The 26198-nt window shown below is 34.6% G+C and overlaps 1 protein-coding gene across 16 annotated transcripts in view; it reads left to right on the forward strand.

Moving 5' to 3' along the window:
• The window catches only part of PTPRD (protein tyrosine phosphatase receptor type D), a 2332625-nt gene that overhangs the window by 693431 nt on the left and 1612996 nt on the right, over positions 1 to 26198 (forward strand). For all 16 annotated transcript variants that reach the window (XM_058431780.1, XM_058431782.1, XM_058431784.1 and 13 more), the window contains exon 4: positions 1605 to 1708. The gene's annotated coding sequence lies outside the window, so the exon portion shown is untranslated. The remainder of the gene's footprint in view (positions 1 to 1604; positions 1709 to 26198) is intronic.

Here is a 26198-nt window from a genome sequence, read left to right on the forward strand (position 1 = left end):
AAGATCATTGCTCCTCTCCAAGAGGCCCTCTCTATATATCTGACTCCTAGATGTTGGTAACTGCTCCCTTCCCTCATCCCTGCAAGTCTAGAGGTGGTTATCAACTCCATCATACCTTCCTTGTGGTTTCCCCACATACAGCCCACACTTTTATAAATGGGTTCTTTTATTAAGCTCTGTTCAAGTTACCCTAATTTGAAAGTGCCATCTGTTTTCAGCTTTCACAAGATCCATATTCAGGAAGTTATCATCTAAGTGAGAACTGATGAAAGTTTATTGTGGCAGTAGCAGAAGAAATGAATGTGATAAAGTGGATTCCAGAATGATCTGAGATTAAAAAAGGCTATAAGGAGAGGACAATATTTGCTCTTAAGGTTTGATTTACATAAAGCAATACTGGTGGGACTTTCTTGAGCCCTTCACATCGCACTGCATAGAAAAAGCTCTTAAGCTAAATGAGTAATAGCAAGACGAGACAAAATAAGTGGTTCCAAGCTTGACACCAGAAGGCAGATTTCACTGCATTTATCAAAATACAGGGAGCCACATGATTCATTTGCAGAGGGTGTTACCAGGCATCAGGTGATGATCCAAGCAAGCAATTAATACCAAGTAGGTACAATGAGAGGTAAACGGGTACTGTGGCAGGTAGATCAAGAAATAGGTTTTATTGACCTGGTCAATCCTGGTTTTGAAAATTCAGATAAGCAGTGAGCATCAAAAAGGAGGTCAGCAAATTGCAGGATCTTCATCATGAATTCAGTTCAGCAACAAACTCCAAATCTTGGGGAGGCAGACCTAGACAAATCAAAGACTGCACAAACCACAAGAAGATTGCAACAGTGCCGCATCTCTTGCATTTTTAGAGTTCCTTACAAGCACCCAGTTGTCTACCAAGCTGGAGCAAGGCTAAAATACTAAAGGTCGGTAGCTCTATTTGTGGGCAGTACAAGACCCTACCTGGCACATTCCATTCATATAGGAGCCCCACTTTATGGTTTTCGTCAAGCCTATAATTTTTATCATGAGATCAAACGGTCTATTTCCATAGTAGCAATACTCTGGTGCATTTGAGAAAACATCAGTGGTCTTTATCAGTGTCTCTCAAGTTGAGAAAAAAGAGCATAGGCATAAAACTAATGCAATTGCATTATCACAGTCTGTTTCCTACTGAGATTCCTTTTCATGGTTAAAAAAAAAAGAAACTCAGAAAATGAATTATTTTCAACATCAGCTTCTCTCTGGAGTTTAAAAATGTATTTTGATTTACAGTTTCCAAGGACACTATATAGAAAATGGCTTCCTAAATTAACGCATCAATTACCTAAACCAAATGGATAGGAATGATTGCGTTCAAGTAATAAATAACCTTTTATAAGGAAGATTGTATAGGAGATAAAATATAGATGGTCCCTTTGACTTATACAGGTGCTATATTAATCCCTCAGGTGTAAATTATAGAGGTGAAGAGTTTATGCTTCTTTCCTTTGTGTTGAGCATCCTGATAAATGAGTGTCTAATGTGACAGGAAAAGATAACATAATGAATATCTTATTGTGCTTCAAGGAACACGAAGAAATGACTGACACTATATTTTGTTCCAGGTAGAAATAAAAGGCAAGCAGTTCCTGGCCCCGTGATATTCCAGTTAGAGGTGTCTGACTGACAGCATGTTGGCACCGAGGGAAGCAGTGGGCTTCGGCTCCAGGTGAGTTCAGTATGACTGGGTTTGCTAGTTTTCCATGACAGCAGATGTGTGTTTTTTGGACTTTTATCTACAGAATTAATGATGTAACTCCATCAACCCCTTTACTCTTTCAAAATACGAAAACACTGCATTTCTTTAAAATAGTATAATTTTAAAATTCGATAGTGTCTTTAAGTCAATGCATATACTTTTTAATCCATTTAATTTCAAGTTGTAGAATCGGTAACTATGAATGGATTTCTTTCTGAACTGAGGATCAAAATACCTGAGCTAGAAGTAGACTAAATGCTGAAACTTCATAAGAGTGAAAGCTGTTTGTAGTAGTGATGCAGAGTGGGAAACCAGAGTTGTCATTAAGCATTTCAACTGGCACACTGTTGAGTGCCACCTTAGTAGTAATCACCTGAGGGCCAAGTAACCCTTCAGGACCTCAGGTTTTGTCATTTCCAGAGTTAGGCAATAAGGGCAAGCAGATAATCCAATAACTCAAAAGACTCCTCGATTACCAGTCTTAAAATTACAAGAGGTAAGAACTCTGCCTCCGATTCCAGTTATGATCCACTCCAAGTCTGTACCTTCAGAAATCCATAGCCAGAATATATTCATCACATCATGTAGAAACATTAATATGAAAGTTGGTAAACTGAATAGAGTAACAGTTTAGGGAATGAAATATACGTATTATACAGCTTATTTTTTAAAATGATTTTTATACACTGTAGGAACTACATGGTAGGCCTACACATAACTTATGGGTAATTCACATGGAATCTGTCTTCCACAGTTAGAAAGAATAGTAAAGAAGATAAACTCATCAACAGTACTAGGACAAATGCTATAAAATAGATACAAGAAACATGTAATAAGTATTTGGTCTATTTATCGAATACCTTAACAATCCCTCCTCCACAGCAATTCTGTATCTTGTGATTTAATGTAAGTAAATAATTAGGAATATCTGAAAATATTTAAACAGAATTATGTTTTTATAGTCATTGTGATACCAGTGAAAGTTATAAATAGCCCAAATATATACTTGTATAAAATTTATAAAATTTTTTTTCTAATAGTAAAATTCTATGGAACTATTAAAACACGTACTTGAGAAAAATACTTCTGACATGAAAGAAGGAGCAGGCATATATTTAAATTTTAGAAATTGGATTAAAATATCTTTATCAGATAACTTTTTTGTGTATACAGAGAAAAAAGATAAAAGGAAAGAGACCAATATAGTAATTTTTAATTGTTTTTTAATTTTTAACCTGTTCTTACAATGAATTTTTTCCTATCGGAAAAAAGTAACTTCTGATTTTGAAAATTGTCACTTAAATTGTTTCATAAAAATGGGATAAAAGAATAATGGGGTAGTGAAAAAATAGTCACCATATTTTCTAGAGGGAATAAAATCAAGTTTTAATACAGAATTGAAGTAAAATTCCGTTTGTGTTAAAAGCACATTTAAATATATTTTTATTTTATGCTAAGGAAAATTATAAATTCGGGCAAGTCAAGGTAGTAATTCCTATATAGTAAATGCATAAAGTCCTTTAAAAGGAATGAAATTTGAGTAGGGACTTTAAGGGTAACCATGCAGAAATGTGCTCTTAAAAGTATTTATAATAATTAAAATTGACCTGTTTAAATGGATAAACGTACATATTACGCTCACTTATATTCTACTTCATTTTGTGGAAAAGTATAAATAACACATATTTCATAAATTTAAATATTATATTTGTGTCAAGGGTAAGCAGAATAGCCATACTGATATGCTCAATGCTATCGTTCATCATATATTTAAACTTTAAAATACCGCATTTTAAATAAAAATTACAACATTATATAATCACAATAAGATTTTCCTTTATCAAATATTGAAAGTTACTTCTGTTTCAATGCTTTTTCTGCAATTCTTTATCCAGTTTCAGTGACACATGAATGAGTTGTACATTTGTTCACATTTGAAAACTCAAACATACAAGAAATTGTTTTTGTGTGAAAATGTCATTTTAAAAATAAACTCTGTAGAAATATTGTTAACAATCTCTTTCTCAGACTTCTCTGTTCTTGTCTTCCCCATGGACTGTGGTTTCCAGGTCCATTCTTGCCCTTTTTATTCTGTGTGTGTTCTATTTGAATGATCTCACTTACATCCATGGCTTCGATATTCCCAATTCTGAGACTCTAACCAAAGCCACACTCTAATTGTGTACTAGATCAACATACCAAATGCACTGCAGGTCTCCTAAACTGTTTCCAGTGCAGATGTCTGGTTTTTCCTTCCTCCCTTGAGCTCTCGTTTGTGTAACTTCAGGTAGATACTCCTGGAGCTCACAGCCCTAAGTGGGGTATTCCTATAGCTCTGCTTTATCTCATGTTACTTCCTACGCTCTGGTGTTTTTTGTTTTGTTTTGTTTTGTTTCCTATAGATTGAGTATCTGACTCCTGAACTAGGTGGTAAATGAGTATAACCTTCAGTATGAGTACTGTCCATTATCTCTGGTGTCCTCATAATATTGTGACCCATGTCATCCAAAATCAGAGCAGTACTATGGCAAAATAAAACAGACCAGCTGTAATTTCAAAATAACTCATATTCTCGTTTTAGAACATGATGTAGTGTACAAGTAGACCACATTCATCACATAACTCTATGTAACTTTTTAAATTTAAACTTCCTAGGGGCATCCTCCATAATTAATTCAACCTTATCCAGGCCCTGTCTCTTTCAAAAGCCTCTTTAAAAGTGTTTTCTTGGCCAGGCGCTGTGACTTGAGCCTGTAATCTCAGCACTTTGGGAAGCTGAGGTGGGCAGATCACGAGGTCAAGAGATTGAGACCATCCTGGCCAACATGGTGAAACCCTGTCTCTACTAAAAATGTAAAAGTTAGCTGGGCATGGTGGCACACGCCTGTAGTCCCAGCTACATGGGAGGCTGAGGCAGGAGAATCATTTGAACCCAGGAGGCAGAGGCTGCAGTGAGACAAGATCACGCCACTGCACTTCAGCCTGGTGACAGAGTGAGACTCTGTCTCAAAACACAAGGTTTTCTCTTCTGGCCCTCTCCATTATTAAGTTTTAAAAAGCCAAATACTGGGTGTCAGCAGCGGTGGCTGCAGAACAGCGGATTTTCGTGAGACCACAAATTCAGCTGTCTGATAGTTCCTCTGGAAGTTTTGTCTCAGAGGAGTACCCGGCCGAGTGAGGTGTCAGTCTGTCCCTACTGGGGGGTGCCTCCCAGTTAGGCTGCTCGGGGGTGAGGGACCCACTTTAGGAGGCAGTCTGTCCGTTCTCAGATCTCCAGCTGCGTGTTGGGAGAACCACTACTCTCTTCAAAGCTATAAATCAACTAGTGTATTTGTGAAAGCCTTTTACAAATATTTTACAAATGTTTAAGCACTTTATAAGTGTGAAAACTAATTGATATTACCAAGTGAAATAATAGATAGCTTACCAAAGCATTAAGTTTAAAGAAAATAAGTGGCTTCAAAAAATTAAGTTTTCTTCCAAAATGCAAATTGTGTATGTGTGTGCATGTGTGTGTGTGTGTGTATAGAGAGAGAGATGACTGCTACTGTATTAGATGTGAAATTAACTTTGTTCTTTATTTTCTTTCACCAAATACAAGGTCAGGCATCACTAGTCAAGTTTACAAATAAAATATTCAGATTAGTTAATATTCTAATAACAGCAGCAATGGAATTTTCCATGTTAATCATTTTTTCCACTTTATGGCATTGTGAGTCTTTGTTGTTGTTTCCATAGTAAAATATCTCTTTACTTTGTGTAAATGATCTTTACGTATTTGCAAAGAAAATTCCCTCCTTTTAAGTTTAATGTAAGTTGCCTGCCCATCAAATCAGCATTGTTCAATAGTTTATAAGGTGCTCTCTCTGTCCTTTGATAACAAAGGGAATTCAGTTCTGGACAAAAACTCAAGATGATGAGCTTGGCAACATAAAGCATCTTCCTTTTATGAAATCCACTCACAAAATAATGTGGTATGAAATTTAAAGGCACAGAATATTAAGATAGCATTGATTCATTGATCTGGAAATTAATTCTAACCATGTAATATTAATAACACTTCATGATGTGAAATTTAAGCTGCAGCTAACATCATGCAGCAACAAAAGTTATTTAATAGTGCCAACAACTGTAGTAAAGTTGAATTTTAACAGTTGACATTATATTTTCTGGAGCACTACAATATTTTTCAAACTGTAATAAAATATTGGAAAATGATCAGAAGATGAAAAGTTGTTCACATGAAGCAGAGTTCATTAGTCATTTGAGAATATACGCCTATAATACATAAAAACAAGTTTTATGTTAGTTGTACCCAAACAACTTAGGCTTCCAAACAATATGTAGTAAAATCTGAGTGAATTAGCTTGCTACTCACCAACCTCTCAACTGCATTTTCTTCCCCTGTGTCCTTTATTCACATATCTCAAGAAAATGCAAATGACATGAAAATAAGCTAGGGCTAGAAGAATGAAACTGACTCTGAAAAAGATGGCTCTCAATAACTAAAGAAAGAGGCAATATTTCAAACAATATTAAGAATCTGTGAACATTGCACTGCATTAGATGTGTGGGAAAAATAGATAGGTATTAATAATATACTTCTTGTAATTTATCCATCATAGATGCACGGTGTATTTAGATACTAAATAGTATGTTATTATGTACACACACGCATTTCTTTACATAACTTACTATTAGTGTTAGGTGCTAAAAGATAAGGAGAGATCAAACACCAATTGTTTTCCAGAAGACAGACTAGTAATTTGTGTTAAAACAACTGAGAAGGCTTCTTGAGGAAAGCTGAATTTGATATAAATCCAATAGGACAGATGTGTGGGCTGGGAATGGCATTGCAGATGTAGGGAATAGTACATACAGAAATAGTGAATTTGAATGTAGAGGGCACTTAGGAAAGGACAGCTAACAATGCTTTCATAATAAAGGGTAGTAATAATGGAAGGTAATACTGAAAAGAAAACACAAAGATTGATTTAGGTGGGTTTTAAGTGTTCGCCCAAAGAGTTCTTTATTTCATGCTACTCCTCCAGCAGTGGGTGTAGCTTACATTGTGTTGTACCCCCAGTGAAATCACAAGTAGAAATGCTTTTAAATATTCTAACTTAATATAGAAATGCCCAATATTTTGTACTGGTTAAGTATATAGTGGTTATTACAAAATCTGTGATGTTTATAGCGGTGCTTAAATATCACAAAACTAATAAGCAAAATTAATCTCCTAAGGCATATAAAATATAAACTTCAATGAACACTTTTTTCCTGCAATACCTAATTATATTTAATTTTCCACAACACTAATAGTCTTAAGGTTACAAATCAACAATTCTTGAACCTATTAAAACTAATCTTGGTGTATTACAGGAAAGCTTTTTCCATTTGTAATAAATAAAATTCTAATTTATGATATAACACTGAAAATGTATGTCTTAAAATACAAATTTTATTTCAGTGACCTTTATCTTTCTAAACAAATGCTAATGGGTAAACTATGCCTTTGATTTCTTAAAACACTTGCATATGTGGGTCTCTATTAAATTTTCTCTTGAAATCTTCACATTAACCCTAGTTAGAAATTTTGGCTTTAGTTTTCAACTGTCATTTTTGTCAACCATAAGTCATATATATTTGAAGCTTATGATTTTTATCTCTACCCTTTCTCAGTTATTTTAATGATACAATTATCTTCACATTCAGTGAAATTTTAAGTCATAGTTTGTTTTTTTCTTTCTCTTTTCTGCTCTTTTCTTCTGTTGTATGTATTCGACATGTATTTACTAAAAAAAATACATCGTTCCAAGATCTGAGTCCTCTTTCACAGCTTCCTTGATATCTTCCATTTTTCTTTCCATATTCCCTGGCTTTATTCCCTTCAACACAATTTGGGCAAATACAACTAAAAATTTTTATGATGATCCCATTTCTGTCTTAATATCCACTATTTTTCCTATTTTATTGTACTGTTTCCCAGTAATTCTTCTGAGATGATTAACACTGCCATACAGTTATTCTAAAAAAAAAATGTTTCTTTGGCTCATACTGAGTTTTTAAGGGCTTGACTTAGGAAAATATTAGGTAAGCATAAGATTGATAGAATTTAGAAGTTCAAGCCTGGAACTTACAAGAGAAGTTGGCCAGGTGCAGTGGCTCATGCCTGTAATCCCAGCGCTTTAGGAGGATGAAGCAGGAGGATCACTTGAGGCTGGGAGTCTAGACCAGCCTGGGCAACATAGAAAGACCCCGTTTCTACAAAAACTTAAATAAATTTTTCTAGGCATGGTGCTGTACACCTGTACTCCCAGCTACGTAGGAGGCTGAGGTGGGAGGATCTCTTTAGCCCAGGAGTTCAAAGCTACAGGAAGCCATGTACTCTAGCCTGGGTGATAAAGCCAGACCCTAACTCCAAACAAACAAAAAAAAGGGAGCTTAGTATATAGATTTGAGATCTTCTCACAAGTCACCATCGATCTAGCATTACAATGAAACAGAGATAAAAGGAAAAAAGGTGCTTAGAATAAAATTTTTTGAGACATGGACATTAAAAGTTAGCATAATGAGTGAGAGAAGGAATAATCTCAGTTTAGATATGCAGGTAGGTTAAGGTAGAAGAGTTTTTTTAAAAATGTTGTCATCTGCTGAATGCTGAAAAAAATGAGAAGTACTGAAAAAAGACCACTATATTTAATATTACTGTTATAATAATAAAAATATGCTTTAAAAAACTAATGTGAAATGAAGCAAATATTTTTTTTAGTTATCCAAAACCATAAATCACTCTTCAAAGATTATTTATATAATATAGAACCTCCTTCAAGGTCCTGTATGTAAGACCTTAAATACCAAACATTCAGCAGTCATCCTCCTGTTCCCTAGATCCATGCCTGGTAGAGATGACAGATTACCTTAAAAACTCGACTTTGACTATAATAAATATACACATTTTTGTTTTTCTTGAGAAGGAAATATGTGAATTTCTGTTTAGTAAGGCAACAATTTTATCCTACCCTGTAATAAGAACTTTCTCACATTTTAGGCAGCACACGGGCAATTACTGCCTCTCTACAGTAGTATAAGTGATCATTGCCACTAAAAATTTGTGAGCAAACTGTAGATTTGTGATAATTTAATTTTGTACTGCTACAACCTGCTATAATAGTTGAATAACACTATCTGTAATATATACTAGTTATAATATAAACACTGTAATATAGACCATTATATACCAGCTGCTAAAGTCAAAGGTATTGCTACTTGGTATTGACTATTTAGAAGTTATAGTAAACATATTTTATTTGTGGAAATTTACAAATTCTATTACTAACACAAGAGATGATTAGTATTTCATTCACTCTAGGTAGGAGTTGAAAGCAAGGACAGAAGGTGCTTCATTCAAACATACTTTAACATTAGTAGCAACAAATTTCATAAAAAGTAGAGATATGTGGTATGCCTATCCTTGTACTGAATCCCACAAAACTTTAGCTTTCAAATATCTGTCAAAGGATATATCCTAATTTTTAAAGCAATTATTTTTAGAGATACAAAGGACAATAAGAACATCTAGGCTCTTTTAAGAACTCCTTGTGATAGGAGACGGTTTTTATTTCAAAAGCATGCTACATGTAACACAGGACCATGTTTCTTTTAAAAAGTTTCTAAATAGAACTCGGGCAAGGAAAGTGTCATCAGTGTACTGTATTGTTGAAATGACTTCAGGGATTTTGTAGCAACATGAGTTTTAACTTTAAAATGTGCTTTTATTTTTATAAATAGGAGCTCATGATCTAGTAATCAAATAGTATTATATTAAGAGGCTTGTAATAACAGCAACAGAATAATGGCAGCTTGTTTGACACTTCTCTATGCTATAGCCTTGTTCAATAGAGAAAGCAATGTTTAGCTCGTGTATCTGGTTCTTTTGGTAACTACCTTAATTGTTTTTAATTTAACATGCTTGTATTATTATCTGGATTTATCAACTTTAAACATCATCTAATAACTTCTATTATGATGCCTACATAGGAATTAGGACAGGTGCACCGATTACAGGACTCTTCCCACTATTCTCTCAATGTATTGTTTCTGGTGAAATCATTATTTCCTATTTACATGATTATGACTATGTAAATATTATTCTCTAGGTTTACATTTTTAGCATAATACCTTTATTTTTCCTGAAGTTTATAAGGTTGTCAGTGATGATTTCAAATTTCAAATATACAAAATAATCAAAATATTTTAGTTCCACCCTTCATATGTTTAGATTTCACTCCTTTAGCCTTTCATCCTTCTGCTCCCCTGTCACTGGCTGCTCTCTATGACCCCCTGTCTTTGTTTTTCTCTGTTGGACTTCTCGTTCCTAGACTGCACTTCGTTCTCCTTGATTTCAATACCTCTTATTTGCAGAAGTACAATTTCTAGTAGCTTTCTCAAAAATATGGTACATGAGAAGTATACATTTTAGATGCATACTTGTCTTCAATGAGCTTACCTCCACCCTTCCATCTGATTGAGCATTTTCTTGAGATTTTAAGTTGAAGATTATTCTTGCTCACAATTATGAAAACATCACTTTGATGCCAGCCTGATTCCCTTTTAGTTTGTAGGTGACTTGTTTTACTTTTTAAATTGTTTTGTTGTATGCTTTTTCTTTGTAGGAAACTTTTGAGCATTCCTGAAATTCTTGATATGCCTTTGTGTGGAACTAATTTCGTTTGGAGATCAGTTTTTTTGTGTGTGCTCAGAAATTTTCTTCTATAGTTTAATTGATAATTTAGTCTTACCAACTGTCACAAATCTTTTTTTTTAATGATTAATCAGCCATTGGACCTTCTGCATTGCTCTCCTCTTCCGATCTTTTGTCATTTTCCATCTCTTTGTGTCTTTGTTTTAACTTTTGATAGATTTTCTTGATTTTTATCTTCCACTCTTCTATTCATTACAATATTTTATTTGAAAAAAAAAAAACTAACAGAAAGGGTGTAAAAATATACAACACCTCACTATCTTTTACCCAGATTACCTGTAGAGTTAACATTTATCTTATTTGCTTCCTTTTTCTGTATGTACACACACACACACACACACACACACACACACACACACACCCCACACACACACACAGTCCTTTTTTTTTTTTCTTAGTCATTTTACGTTACATGGTCTTTCACTGCTAAATATTTCGATGTGTATTTTCTAAGATAAAGATAGTCTTACTTACCTACAGTATGGTAGTAAGATTCAGTAAATGTAACATTGATAAAATACTTTGATGTAATATACTGCTAGTATTCTAATTGTATCAATTGAGCCAATTCTTTATAGCATGATTTTCCTCCAGTATGCGGTCCAACCTAGAATCATGTATTGCAATTAGTTGTCATATCTCTTCAGTCCCCTTCAATCTGGAAAACATCTTCAGCTTTTCTTGCCTTTCACGACAACGCCATTTTTTAAAGATACAATTTCCCCTGTTTTTAATAGAATGTTATTGTTTTGGGTTTGTCTTATGTTCTACTGTTTTTTTTAAATTTTATTTATCATACTTTTCCAATAACTTTTTTGTTATCTTTTTTTATAGCATTCACTTTTTGATTTAGTACAGCACATACTGTTTTCTCACTCCAATACTGGTTACATGTAATAGTTTCCTGTTCTTTGATTATAGACATTATCTCTATTTCAGTCCTTTTTAGTTGTTACTATAGGTCTCAACTACACATGCTGAAATTTTGCTTCAATTGCTGATGATCTGTGGCTCTTCATTCATATTTTACAAGGGAATTTTAGAATGGGGGCTTGGGTAATATAATTGGTGTTCTAGAAGCCAAGAAGGGAAAGAAGGTTACAGGTCCCTCGATTATGTGAACTTCCAATAATAGCTCTGATCAAAATCTAATGTTTAACAGGTTTAATTTCTTCACAGAATAGTATACTTCAGATTCAAGGGATTCGGAGAAAGGGAGATGATGGGAATGAAGAGATAATTGCCCACTGTAGAGGGAGAGAGAGCAACCACCTTAGAACTTGATGAATTTTTCTCTTTTCAGAACTGCACTTCATTCGTGCCTTCCAAAGCACTCAGCTTTTCCAGGTGATGAGCTGCTCACAGCTTCTCTGAGTGATTTGCTAACTTCTTGTGGGGGCTCTACACTGTGGGCTTATAGGCATATTCATCAGCCCTGCTATATGAATCATTTCTCCACCTGCTTCCCATCCTCCACAATTTATTGAATTATGGCACAGGGATTTAAGTGTATGACTTTACAACGACACTGGTTGGACTTGAATACTAGCTTTGCCACTTACTGAATACATGATAATCAGCAAATTGCTTAATGATTCACCATTTCCTCATTTATAAAATGGAGGTAATGATAGGAATGTTATGGTTGCTAAATGAATTAGAACACTGTCGGACACATAATGTCAGCTGCTCTCAATTACACTATTGTCTTTTTTACTATCTTTAGTTTTTTTTTTTTTTTTTTACCTCTATAAATTGGCTTTTTAAAAATTCTTTTCCCATAATTTGTCTGAAGTTTGGAGAAGGAAAAGAGATTGATACTTACTGTTAATTCATCAGTCTTTGTTTAAAAAGAATTAGGGCTTTTAATTTTATCCCCTGCCGTTTTTTTCCCCTGAGCAGTAAAACTATTCTGTAATTTGTAAGTTCTCTTGAATATACTCTATTTCATCTTAAGACCAGAAAGAATCAGGACTTTCATGATCTGTATATTAAAAAAATCATTCTAAGATATTTTAGTAGAATTAATTATATGTGTGAGTGTCATAGCTCTTCAATCATTGATCATTATTATTTTGAGATACTGCTATTCATGTGAGAATTTATGTCAGGAATGAATTAAGGACACATTCTTAATTAATATTATATAACATTACAAAAAGAGATTTCTATTTTACTGTGTATTAAACAGCCAAACAGACTCTCTATCTTCTGTGCACAGATACTTATGTTATAGAAATTCAGTTATTTAAATATTTATAAAATGAGAGTTGAAAGCAGCACTTTTGAAAAGCAGTTAATAATGAACAGACATCAAGGGAGCTATCATTATAACAGCAAAGTGCCTTGGAACTCCAATAACTTCAGTGGTGCAGAAGCAGGCCATCAAATTTAATTAAAAGCCGTCAAAAATAAACTGAGAAATTGAACTGTAAAAGGCTGTCCTTTGCTAGAAGCTAAAGGCAAAAAGAAAGCAAGGCAGAGCCTTGAAAGTAGTCATGAATTGATAAGCCTTACTGCCTGCAACTTGTAATTCGCTCTGTCAGATTTTAGTTTCAGTTAAACTAGATTAATGGAGCAATCACTGATTACCTATCTTAAATCCTTCTTTGTTCATCCCGCGTTATAGGCTCCCATGATAGATGGAAGCCGGAGTGGGTCAAAATTTCGATTCATTTCTCTACTCAGTTTTTAAATAATGCTGGCATCTACATTTTCTGGACATCAGAATTCTGATATGTTAAAAGCAGGAATAAATTTAGTTATTGACGGGCCATAGCCCTCATTTCCAAAGAGGCTTACCTCCTTCTTATTCAACTGAGGAAGAAATCCCCTGGAACGTGAACAGGGAGCAATTGGCATCTCCTTCTACCGCTGGAGGCTACCACGGTGAAGTGAATGATAAAGAGGACGTAACAAATTTATCGTTGCTTTAAACGTTCAGATTAATGTGGATCTGCAGAAACAGTACCACAAGGACAAAAACAATTTGCCCTTGATCATTTTATTTTTATAATAATGTTCTTTAATGAAGCTAAAGCCTCCCTGCTGTGACCTTATTATGTTTTTCAACATCAGTGAGAAATAGATTCCTTCGAGTTGTTAGAGAGCTCATGAAACAGCAGGGATATTGAAACAGAGGATCAATTAATTTTTAGCAGTAGTTTTGAACTTTAAATGGCTATAGCACAGCCTATGTAAACAAGAAGACAAACCAGGTTATTGAAAAGCAGTGTGCAAATTATCCAGACCACAAAAAGCTGAGGTAAACAAACTGTTCTCTTTTCTAATATCTTTCAACGTTTGCACAGTGTCTCATCAAAGAGCAAGTGCCTGAGACGCTGTTTGGGAAGACACAAACCAAAACTGACAACAGTGTTGTCATTGATTTAAATGCAAAACTTAAAACATGTCTAAGAAATTGGAAAATTGCTAATATTGCTGCTTATGGGTTAAATCCTGCTTATTGTAACCTCAAGAAAAGATCATTGATTATGATGAAAATAACCTTCAAGGTGTATATGAAGATAGATACAGAAAAGCATATAAGTGTTATAAATGTAATAGATTATCATTGCATTTATGAAATACTATAATTCCTGAAGTCCTGTTATACCCACATGCCACCCAATCCTGGCAGCATCTTAGTGAGACATGAATTCAAACAGGCATTGATATCTGACAAATGCTGCAGTAATGAAGACTGAGGCTCACTCAGGCAGGTTAAATAGTAAGCACCAGGTTATACAGGCACCTGAAACCACCTAATATAGCCCATTCTTCTTTCTCTTTAGTATTTATGAGAACTCCCGACTTTTAAAATGCAAATCATTAAGCTGCAATATAGTCTGCCTTACCAGAGTCTATAATTTCCATTTCCATCTGCTGCATTCAGGCAGGAACTTCTCATTTATGCTGATAGGGGAGTTACATGAATCATTGGGCCTTTAGACAATGTAAGCTCTTAAGTGTACTTCATTTGAATAATTATCCGCATGCGGCACATGCAGGACTCCACAGCCATCTAAAGGGTAGGAAACTGAGATCACTGGTAAGGGAGCTGTCTGAAAAGCTTCTGCAAAAATGGCACATGAATTGAAAGATACATTCCTTCCTGTGGGGGGACTTCGATTCCTGCTCAAAGAGAGATTGGGTTGAGGTGAAGTTTGGTTTGGGCCAAGCCACCAATTCACCCAGCTCAGTGGAATTAACTTAGAGAGATGACTGGAGGTCAAGGTAATAGGGTCTTGAAACTAGTTAGAAGGAAGAGAGGGTATGTTTTTAAGAGGTGCTAAATCAGTGTGAAAAGTAGAGTAACAAAAAATTAGGAGCAAAAGCACCCTAAAATTTAAATAATATGACTTATTCATTTTATATAAATCAAATATTGTCATTGATTTGGATATTTTAACTTTTTTAAAGCTATTTTTAGTTGTTTAACATTAGCAAATAAAAGGCTGCCAGATATTATTCTATCTCCTCAACATCAAGATTAGTATGATTAATTAAAATTGTAGTAACAATAATGGCATTCATTGAGTTGTAACTATATGCCATTTTTCTGAGGACTCTACTGGTATTTATTATATACATAAATCATTACTCGTATTTTAAATATCAGGATAATAATGTACAGCAAGTTTAAGTAGCTTGCCCAAAAGAAACTACAAAACTAATAAGTGGGAAACATTTAGCTCCACAGAATTTACTCAACATTTTTCAGGCTATTATCTAAAAATAATAATGAATCTGCTTGCTCAGTTACTATGGTTTTGTTTTTTATTTGCATTTAAAAATTACATTTTGGCCGGGCGCGGTGGCTCACGCTTGTAATCCCAGCACTTTGGGAGGCCGAGGCGGGCGGATCACGAGGTCAGGAGATGGAGACCACGGTGAAACCCCGTCTCTACTAACAAATACAAAAAATTAGCCGGGCGTGGTGGCGGGCGTCTGTAGTCCCAGCTACTCGGAGAGGCTGAGGCAGGAGAATGGCTTGAACCCGGGAGGCGGAGCTTGCAGTGAGCCGAGATTGCGGCACTGCACTCCAGCCTGGGCGACAGAGCAAGACTCCGTCTCAAAAAAAAAAAAAAAAAATTACATTTTGGTTAACTCAAGAATTTATGTAAATTCTGAATCTAAATGGTACTGCTTGAATATCCCCAAATTTAGATTGGAACGAAGACTGTTTAGCTTTATGAGATAATGAGATGTAAACCAAAAAGTATCTGAGACGGGTCTCAATCAGTTTAGAAGTTCATTTTGCCCAGGTTAAAGACATGCCCCGGAGACAGGTCTGTGCCTTTCTCCAAAAATGATTTTTGAGGGCTTCAGTATTTAAAGGAGAAAAGCTGGCTGGAGGGGAAAGAGGGGGAGGGTATGGTCACATTACTGCATCCACATGTTGCAAGAGAAAAGGAACAGGTAGGGGAATAGTCAATTACGTATTTGTCTCATGCTCAGTAAATCAGCACTTTTTAAGTGAACCCAGAGTAGCTACCTGTGGAGATATTTAACCATTCATTAGTAGTCATCTGCTTAGTAACAAAAACAAAGGCATGACTCAGCTTTCAGCCTAATTTTTCTTTTAGGCATAGTAAAATCAGCATCCCAAGTTTTTATTTTTCTTTCACAGGGAAGAAAACAAATTTTGCATTCGCATATTGTGACTATTTTAATCTCTTGTGAAATTGGTCTGATAACGCTGGATGACCTTAAGAATGATTGCCCTGATGCATAAAATGGTATAGTAAAGCCTATAGTCACATTACCTCTTTAAACAGGGAGTTAAGTTATAACTACCTACCAGAACATGGCTTTCACCATGTTACGGACTTTTCTGACTAAAAAATGTGTATGTATAGATCAGCTGTATCTATATGTATACATGCATGCGTATGTATACATATGTATGCACGTATGTATACATAAGTATGCATACACATGTGAATGCACACACACAGTTGATCTTTATTTCATATGTGTGAATTCGCCTACTTGCTATTTATCGGTAACTCCAAAATCAACCCTTAGGAGGGTACTTTTGTGGTCATTTGTGGACACACACAAAGCATTAAAAAAACTTGCCTCACTCAACACACATTGCCAACTAAGTTGAACAAGGTGACACTCTGCCTTCCTCTTTCAATTTTCATATAACAAGTATTTTGACAAGTTAGTGCCACATTTTTCACATTTTTGTGGTTTTTTAACAATATTTTCACTGTTTACAAAAGCCGCTGAGCATAATGAAGTGCTGTAATGAGCTTTATGGAGAAAATATGTGTGTTAGATAAGCTTCATTCACGCATGAGTTACCATACTATTGGCTGTAAGTTCACTGGTAATGAATTAACGGTATATTAAATATGGCATCTTTAAACAGAAACAACCATAAAGCAAAGTTAGGTATAGATTCGCTGATAAAAATACTGTGACTGAGGCTGGCAGGAACCCAGCCCTATGTTTCCCCTAGGAGCACTGCTTCAGTTTTCACCAATTGAGAGTGTTCCTGTGACTGTATAGAACATGACTGCCATGAATAGCGATTATATAGCTTATCTTTCTCCTGGCCAAAGCAGAGCGCCTCATTCCAATCCATTCCAATTTTTGTACCTTTCTAGAGGTATCCCAAATCACCTCTACCATCATGTCAGGCCCTGTCTCCATTTGCTCCCTGTAATATTTCATAATTTTCCTGTCTAGAATAATCTCCGTTACAGTATAAAATAACTGTGTTTTCTTCAAAATAGCTCTATTTAAGTCATATAGTAGCCCCAATATCTATGCAACAAGAATTGTGTATGCATGCCAGATGAGGGTCATTTTTCACAGAATTAATGTATTGGTATAATGGCCCACATGTCCAGGTTAAAATAGAGGAATGAGGGAAAGGAGGAGAAAAAAATTGTTAAATAAGGACCTAGAAGAAAGCATAATGAATGAAATCCATGGTACAAGTACAGACATTAGCCCCAGGAAGGAGGAGGAATGTATTTTCTTTGAGACAGGAAAGACAAGGAATGGGGAGATAAAAATGAAGGAAGAAATAGAAAATACAGAAAACAAAAAACTTAAAGTAGAGAAATTACAGGAGGGTGGATTGGATGATCTTATTTTCTAATTAAAAGAAGGGCAAAGTCATGTACAGATTCAATATTTCTTGAAAACGTACATTGTACATTATAGATTACAGACGAGAAGAAATCTAAATAAAAGCCTATGGTGATCTTTCTGAAAATACAGTTAAACATTGTATTTTTTCAGTATCATAGTTCAGAAGCTCATAAGGGAATGCAGTTCTCCTTAAAAAGTATGAAAGTACGTACATGAAAATGTATATTTGGAAAGTGAAGTCCTTTGTGATGGCTCCTTATATATCTTAAAAGTCAAGAGTGGGGAAAGACTTGTGTATCTTTCCTATCATTTTTAATTGTATCAGTTATAAAAAGCTGATGAATTCTGGTGATTGTAATGAGACGGCAAAAAGGATTATTGAGCTTTATGAAAATTCCTTAGGAAAACTTAAGCTGAAAAAAACTTTTCTCCCGGTAGAGTTTATTCTTTGCCATTTACCATACTGTATTTTACGTTTAAAAAGGTATTTATAAACCAAACTTATTGTTATTAAGTCTAAATATTTTACTAAATAAAATGCATATTTTATTACCTTTAACTTTTAAAAACACACGTGTACCATTTAGGGAAATATGGAAAGTAAAAATAAGCAATAATACTACAATATAAAATTATTCTTGTCTTGGTTCTTAGAGATAACTATGATACTATTGATAGTTCTAGAAGATTGTGTGTGTGTGCATGTTTTTGCATCATTGCCATTATTGCTAGCATTTATTTAAAATGTTTGGGAAATTTACTCAGCATTATTTCACCTGATCAGCCTCCTTTTATCATACATAAAATGATATTTAAATGCATTAAGTTATTATTTTTAAATAGAATTTTATGTAATTGGTGGAGATTGGAAAAAAAAAAAAACACTAATGCCCAGGGCTGGCCGAAAAGCAAGATAATTTGTCTAAGCCCTTATGACAGTCACTTGGTAAAAGAAATAAGATTTAGACTAGGCTACCTTAAACCAGTGATCTTAACACATTAGGTTGCTGCACTTTTCATAAATTTCTCTTTTCAATAAGAGCACATTGTGACCATATTCCTGTATCTATTATATAAAATAAATTCCTCATAGTTTAATAAAACCCAGGGCATAAATGTATTGCAATTTTTAAATTAATTCCTGTGATTAGATATTTTGATAGTTTGTAATTTTTATTTGTTAGAAGGAATACTGTAATGAAGAAACTTAAATGAATGCCTTTGTTAATTGTCTTCTTATTTTCTTATGATAAATTCCTAGAAGTAGAAGCACAATTGCTGAATTGGAGTCTGTGTATCTCCTACCCTGTCAAATTGCCCTCTAGTTGACTATGCCAGGTTATACTCCAACAAAAAGTCTATATAAGTCTCTCTCTGTCTCTCTCTGTCTCTCTCTCTCTCTCTCTCTCTGTCCTTTCTGCTTTTGCTAGCCCCAGGCATTAGGTTTCTTTTCAATCTTCATCGCAAACAGTTGTATTTGAAAATAAGGTAAATGCATTTTTCCTCTAAAATTGTAAGAGCTTTCTGAGAAATTATACAGGCAGAGGAAGGAATTCCTGAAAACAGTTTCTGAGTAAGACTTGACGTTCTTTAGAGATCAGTTTTTCACCGGTACTGCAATAAATCCAGACATTTCAGAATAGTTCATTTTTATGTCTACCAGTTAGTAGTTCAGACTATTTAAACTATACCCCTGTTTGGGAGCGGAGCATCACACACCGGGGCCTGTTGGGGCATGGGGGCTTAAGGGAGGGGATAGCATTAGGAGACATACCTAATGTAGATGACAGGTTAATGGGTGCAGCAAACCACCATGGCGTGTATATACCTGAGTAACAAACCTGCACATTCTGCATATGTATCCAATAAAGTATAATAAAAAAGAAAAAACAAAACTATACCCATTTGGCTTATTAAATAAATGACCATTTTCCTGATAGAAACTTAAAAACATATATTGACTGATTCAATTTTAAAAATTAAGTGCCAATTACATCATTTAATAAGGCTTTTTCCTATGAATTTTCACTTAAATGATTTTGCTTTATGCCATAATAAAGAAGAAAATATTTGACACATTTAGATTCTAAAATAAATTCTTACTCAATTCTAAAGGCCCCCTAGTAATATTCTAAATGTGCAAAACAGAGTAAGGAAGATAATTCACAAACTGATTCAGATTACTAACACAAGGATGGATTAGCCTTGGCCTGCCAATGTACAAGTATTTCCAAGAAAGAGGAAATTCACATAAATTGCTTCTGATTTTTGTATTGTTCTGGCAATCTTAATGTTGCCATCTGCCATTATTGCCATGGTCCGCTCCCTTCTATCTGATTTGTAACATTAGTCAAATATTTCTTTTATTACCTGAACAAGATTATTGATATTCTGATCACGTATAACTCACAATTATCTTTAACTCCATTCCCTTTTAGGCACAGAGACATGCAAGTATTTTTTGAGAATAATTTCAGCCAAGACTCAGGCTATTCCAGAAATATGTAGTAACTGATCTTCCCAAATTATTCTCAAATTTTCTCTTGTGAAGGAAAATACAAGTGAAGTAACACTACAAAAATAATTCTTATCAATTCCCCCAAATACTCTACATTTTATGTTGAAATAAGGCCTGAATTGTACTAGAAACACCATATATATAGACATTAGTCATTATAATAAACTATCAATCTCCTTGCCACATTTCACTGTAAATGTGTACCAGACTATTTTTTACATAACAAAACATGTACTTTTTATGAAGGCCAATGAGATTAATTTCTTTTGGTCTTCAGTGCCACATAGCACTCTCTTCCCTACACAACATAAAAACTGGTGGTTTTTCTTTATGGATACTATGTATCATGTAGTTGACATCTCCCTTTTTGAGTTTCCTTCTAGGATACCCAAAAACAAATTTACAATGATTCAGAAAATCATACACGGCCTAATAACATGCATGAAGGGTATTAACCACATTTTCTTTGCTACTGTACTCTTCTTGATTTTTTTCTTCTGTACATATGATTATTTATTTGCAACCTCAGGTCCCTTTGAAAATTAGTGGGATATGAATACTTTTACAATAAATTAACTGTTTCATTTCAATGTTGACCCTATGAAGCTGACATTTTTATAACTCTGAATGGTTTAACTAAAAGTTAAGGGAAGGTAAGAATATTGAATTATTAGAAAAATTTTTTAAAGAACAAACCATGTAAATAGAAGATTGCATGGGAATTAAAAATAAAACAACTATAAAAATCTGACTTGCAGTTTGAGAAATTTATAAAGTCCCATAAAAGGAGGGAGGTGGGAATCACTTGAGGCCAGGAGTTTGAGACCAGTTTGGGCAACATAGCAAGACCCCATCTCTACGTAAAAAAGAAAATAAAATAGCCAGGTATGATGGTATATGCCTGTAGTCCCGGCTACTCAGGAAGTAGAGCAGGGAGACCAATTGAGCCTAGGTGGTAGAGGCTAAAGTGAGATAGAGTCATATCACTGCACTCTAGCCTGGGTGACAGAGTGAGACCCTGTCTCTAAAAATTTTTTAAAAGGGGGAAGGGGAAAAAAGAAAAAACTTTGGAGTTACTTAGAAGTATAAAAGAAGAGTTGTAATTGAGATGAAGAGACCTGCAGGGAATTCTGGTGTTCAGTCTCCAAGAAATCTCAGTGCCTCGGAGAATGTCACTTGAGTAAATTATTCCACATCTTCTTTCCTGAAGCCAGAACCTCACCTGGAAACCTCCAGGGACAAACAAGACAAAAAGCAAAGTGAGCAATAGAGTCAAAGTTGTAATTAGTGGGCTGTCAGAAAATTATATTGAGCACTTAAATAAGTCGATTTCAAGACAGTTTTGACAAGGTAATGGAGTGAAAAATATCTCTACTAAACCACTCAATGATAATGAACGACCGTTTATCACCTATGTCTTACTCTTTCTCACTGCCTCCTAGAGGCATTCAAGTTATGTCTTGAATATGGAGCCTTTGGAAAGGTGAGAGAAACATAGACTGTCAGCACCATCCCTGTAAAATGACATAGGATGGTACAACTAACTGAATACCTTTACAAGTGCTAAAGTGTGAAAATAGAGTAAGAGGTGGAATAGGGGAACTATCCAAGGCTATATTCTATACTTGGCAATGGAAGCAGTGTGGTCTAATGAAAGAACACCAACTTTTATAGTCTAATAAAGCTGTATCGTGATCCTCTTACTCTTTTAACGAATGTTTTTAGTCACTTAACCTCTTCGGATGTCACTTTCCTCATCTATATGGTAGAATACATAAAATACATGGAAAGTATCAGGTACCATGCCTAGCAGAAAATATGTCTTCAAAAAGGAAAAGAAAAAAAAATCCTTCATTTTATTCCTTTCATCTACAGTCCAAATTTTTGCAGCTAATCAGATTTCCTAATTGCCTTTTAAGAAAACACTGCATTTAGGGGAATAAGCTTTTAATGTCATAATTCTAATACTCCTTAAATGAGACAAAAGAGTCAATACCTTCATTTAGAAAATGTTGGTAATATATTCATTATAATTTTTAGTGTACATTTCCAAGGCCACACAGATGGGAAGAGTTTAGTAATTTATATAGCTAACAAGTTCCCTAGGTACTGTCTGAGGAAGGCATTTGGGAGGCACTTTTTCAATTAACCACATTACAGTGGTAAAGAGAGCTGACACTTTCACAGTGTAATTTAATGGAAAACACACACACACACACCCACACACACACACACACACGCAATCTTGTCTGTTCTGCAGAAGATGGCAATTGACCAACCCCTTCTCTAATTCATTTTTCTTTTTAACCTCTCCTTCATCTTCTCAATCGTTTTCTGCCTCCTTACCAAGTTTCTATCCTGTCTTCTCACTCAGCAATTCATTTACCTTTCAAGCTTTAACTCTCGTCTCAATGAAAATGCATATTTTTGTCCCAACTTTTCTCCGAAAATGCATTATTTATCTTTGACTCCATACTGTACAATATTTCCTTCATGTTCCAGCACCTCTTCAGATCTTGTAGGGAGAAGCTGACATCTCCCCTTGTCATCACCTCAAAGAGCTCCTCATTTGTGCAAAAACAAAACAAGACCCTGAAACTGCTTATTATTAGGACAGAACTTGAGGCAACAAGTGGAAAAAGACTGTGACCAAGAGGTGTTTAGTAGGAGGACTTACCAAATTGAGACCAGCAGGATTTGGTTGGCAGGCCTGACAGGTGAATGTATTTCTAGGGAATATTGTAGCTCTATAACTTGATGAAAAATAACAAGACTTTGAAGACAAAGAATTAGTATTGTGTTTAAAAAATCCTGTAAATTCCTTAAAACATTTTAAGTAATTTGCATTCATTGAATAGTCTGAGGGGATAAAAAATCCCAAAATGAAACAAAGAATGGAGAGAGAGTTTTTTCTTTCCACATTGTCATCTATTCCCCCAGTTCTACACTCGGAGGTTAACACTTTTTTTTTCTAGTTTTACAATGTTTTAAGAAATGGGCTATGCATATAAAAACATGTGTATAACGATATACTTTGTTTTACTTATAATTCTTGTATTTTATGCAAATTTTCTTTATCTCACCTTGAAGCTCTCTGAGAAAAAGAAGATTGGCCCCTTATGTAATTAATAATAACAGAATGGTCACAGTTAATCTTTGTGAAATGCTTGTTACTTTGTGTCAGGCACTAAATCCTATATATTTAACTTTCCCTAGCTCTCCCAAAATAGTGCTATTATCTATATTCTATCAATGAAGAGACAGACGCCTCAATAAATTAGTTTTTAAAACTCACTTAACCTGTAAGGGCAAAGCCAGGGTTTTGAACCCAGGTAGTAGGACTCTAGATCCTACTCCTTATCCATCATCCCCTACAGTAACTCTAATCTGAAGCTACAAAATAACATGGAAACTTCCTGAATTAAACATCTTTAGTAATACTTTCTATCCATTGAGTTATAATAGTGAATTTTAAAAGATGGGCAATATAGATATATACATAAATTGAAATGTTTGACTGAAAGAATCAATCTTAGAGATTTTTTTTTTCTTTTTGAGATAGTCTTGGTCTGTCGCCAGGCTGGAGTGCAGTGGTGTGATCTTGTCTCACTGCAACCTCTGCCTCCCGGGTTCAAGCGAATCTCCTGCCTCAGCCTCTCAAGTAGCTGGGACTACAGGCGTGCACCACCACGCCCAGCTAATTTTTGTAATTTTAATAGACACGGTTTCACCATGTTGGCCAGAATGGTCTTGAACTCCTCCTCTCCTCAGGTGATCCACCCACCTCGGCCTCCCAAAGTGCTGGGATTACAGGCATGAACCACCACACCGGCTTATTTTCGTTTTGGTAACAGCCATCCTAACTGGAGTGAGATAATATCTCATTGCAGTTTTGATTTGCATTGCCATTATAATTAGTGATGTTAGCATTTTTTCACATATATGTTGTCCATTTTTATGTCTTCTTTTGAGAAATGTCTATTCAGATCATTTTCCCATTTTCAACTGGACTTCTTTATTTTTATTTTTTTTCTGTTCAGACGTTTGAGTTCCTCGTATATTCTGGATGCTAATCCCTTGTTGGATGAGTAGTTTCCAAATATTTTCGACAGTTCTGTAGTGTGCATTATCACTTTGTTGATTGTCTCCCTTCTGTGCAGAAGCCTTGTAGGTTAATATAATCCCATTTGTTTATTTTTGCCTTTTTTTTTTTTTTTGCCTGTGCTTTTGAGGTTTATTCCTATAATCTTTTCCCAGGCAATTGTCCTGAAGGATTTTCTCTGTTTTCTTCTAGTAGTTTCATGGTTTTGGGTCCTATATTTAGGTATTTGATTAATTTTGAATTGATGTTTGTATAGGGTTAGAGGCAGGGGTCTAATTCTTCTGCAGATGGCTATCCAGTTTTCCTAGCACCATTTATTAAAGATACTACCTTTTCAACAGTGAGTATTCTCAATACCTATGCCAAAAATCAGATGGCTATAGATATGTAGGTTAATTTCTGCATTCTCTGTTGGTTCTATTGGTCTCTTTCTGTTTTTATGCCAGTGTTATGCTGTTTTACAGTTACTACAGCTTTGTAGTGTATTTTGAAGTCTGGTAGTGTCATGCCTTCAGTTTTGCTGTTTTGTCTCAGGATGGCTTTGGCTACTTGGAGTATTTTGTGCTTCCATTTACATCTTATGATTTTTTTTCTATTTATTTGAAGAATGTACTTGACATTTTGATAGAGATTTAATTGAATCAGATTGCTTTGGATAGTTTTGTGATTCTAACAATATTCTTCTAATCCATGAGCATGGCATATCTTTTTATTTGTATCTTCTTCAATTATTTTTATCAATGTTTTGTAGTTTTCATTGTGGAGTTTTTTTACCTCCTTGGTTAAATGTATTCCTAGGTATTTTTGCTTGTAGCTATTGTAAATGAGATAGTTTTCTTGATTATTTTTTCAGCTAGTTCATTTCTCCTGTATTGAAATGTGACTTAATTTTCATATTGATTTTTATATTCTGCAGCCTTGCTGAATTTATCAAGTCTGAGATTTTTGGTAGACTCTCTAGATTTTTCTCTGTACAAAATCGTGTCATCTAGGTACAGATAGTTTGACTTCTTTCTTTCCAATTTGTATTCCTTTTCTTTCTCTTGCCTAATTGTTCTGGGTAGGACTTCGAGTCCTATGTGTAATAAGACGTGAGAGTTGTCTTTTCTCCTTCTTAGATAAAAAGATACCAGCTTTTCACTGATCAGTAAGATGTTTTGGGTTTGTCATATATGACCTCTATTATGTTGAGATATGTTCCTTTTATACCTAATTAATTTAGAGTTTAAATCACTAAAGGATGTTTGTCTCAAATGTATGTATTGATAAATGGCTTTTGTTCTTCATTCTACAAATGTGATGTATCACATTTATTTATTTGCATGTTAATCCATCCTTGCATTTCTGAGATAACTCCCATTTAATCATGGTGTATTATCTTTTTGATGTGTTCTTGGATTTGGTTTGTTAGTATTTTGTTTAAGACTTTTATGTCTCTGTTCATCAGGCTATTGGCCTGCAGTTTTCTGTTTAGCTATTTTTGTATCCTTGTCTGCTTTTCATATTATGGTTATGCTGACCTCAACAAATAATTTGAGAAGAATACCTTCTGCTTCATTTTTTTTTTTGGAATAGCTTGTAAAGAATTGGTGTTAACTCTAAAGATGTGGTAGAATTCAGTGGTGAAGACATCTGGTCCTGGATTTTTTTTTTTTTTTTTAAGGAAATTTTCTGGATTTTAAAATGTATTGGAGTGTATTTGTTCATGGTGGTCTCTAAAAATCTTTGTATTCCTGTGATCTCCTTTGTGACTTCGTTTTTATTTCTGATTTTATTTAGGTCTACTCTTTTTTTTTTTTTTTTCAGTCTAGCTAATGGCTTGTCAATTTCATCTTCTCAGAAAACCAACTTTTTGTTTTGTGGATTTTAAAAAAATTTTTTAGTATCAATTTTGTTTACTTCCACTTGATCTTTATTCTTCCTTGCTACTAATTTTGGATTTGGTTTGTTCTTTTCTAGACAT

This window comes from Hylobates moloch, unplaced genomic scaffold (assembly GCF_009828535.3).
Source record: "Hylobates moloch isolate HMO894 unplaced genomic scaffold, HMol_V3 SCAFFOLD_19, whole genome shotgun sequence".
In the NCBI taxonomy this organism is placed as follows: domain Eukaryota; kingdom Metazoa; phylum Chordata; class Mammalia; order Primates; family Hylobatidae; genus Hylobates; species Hylobates moloch.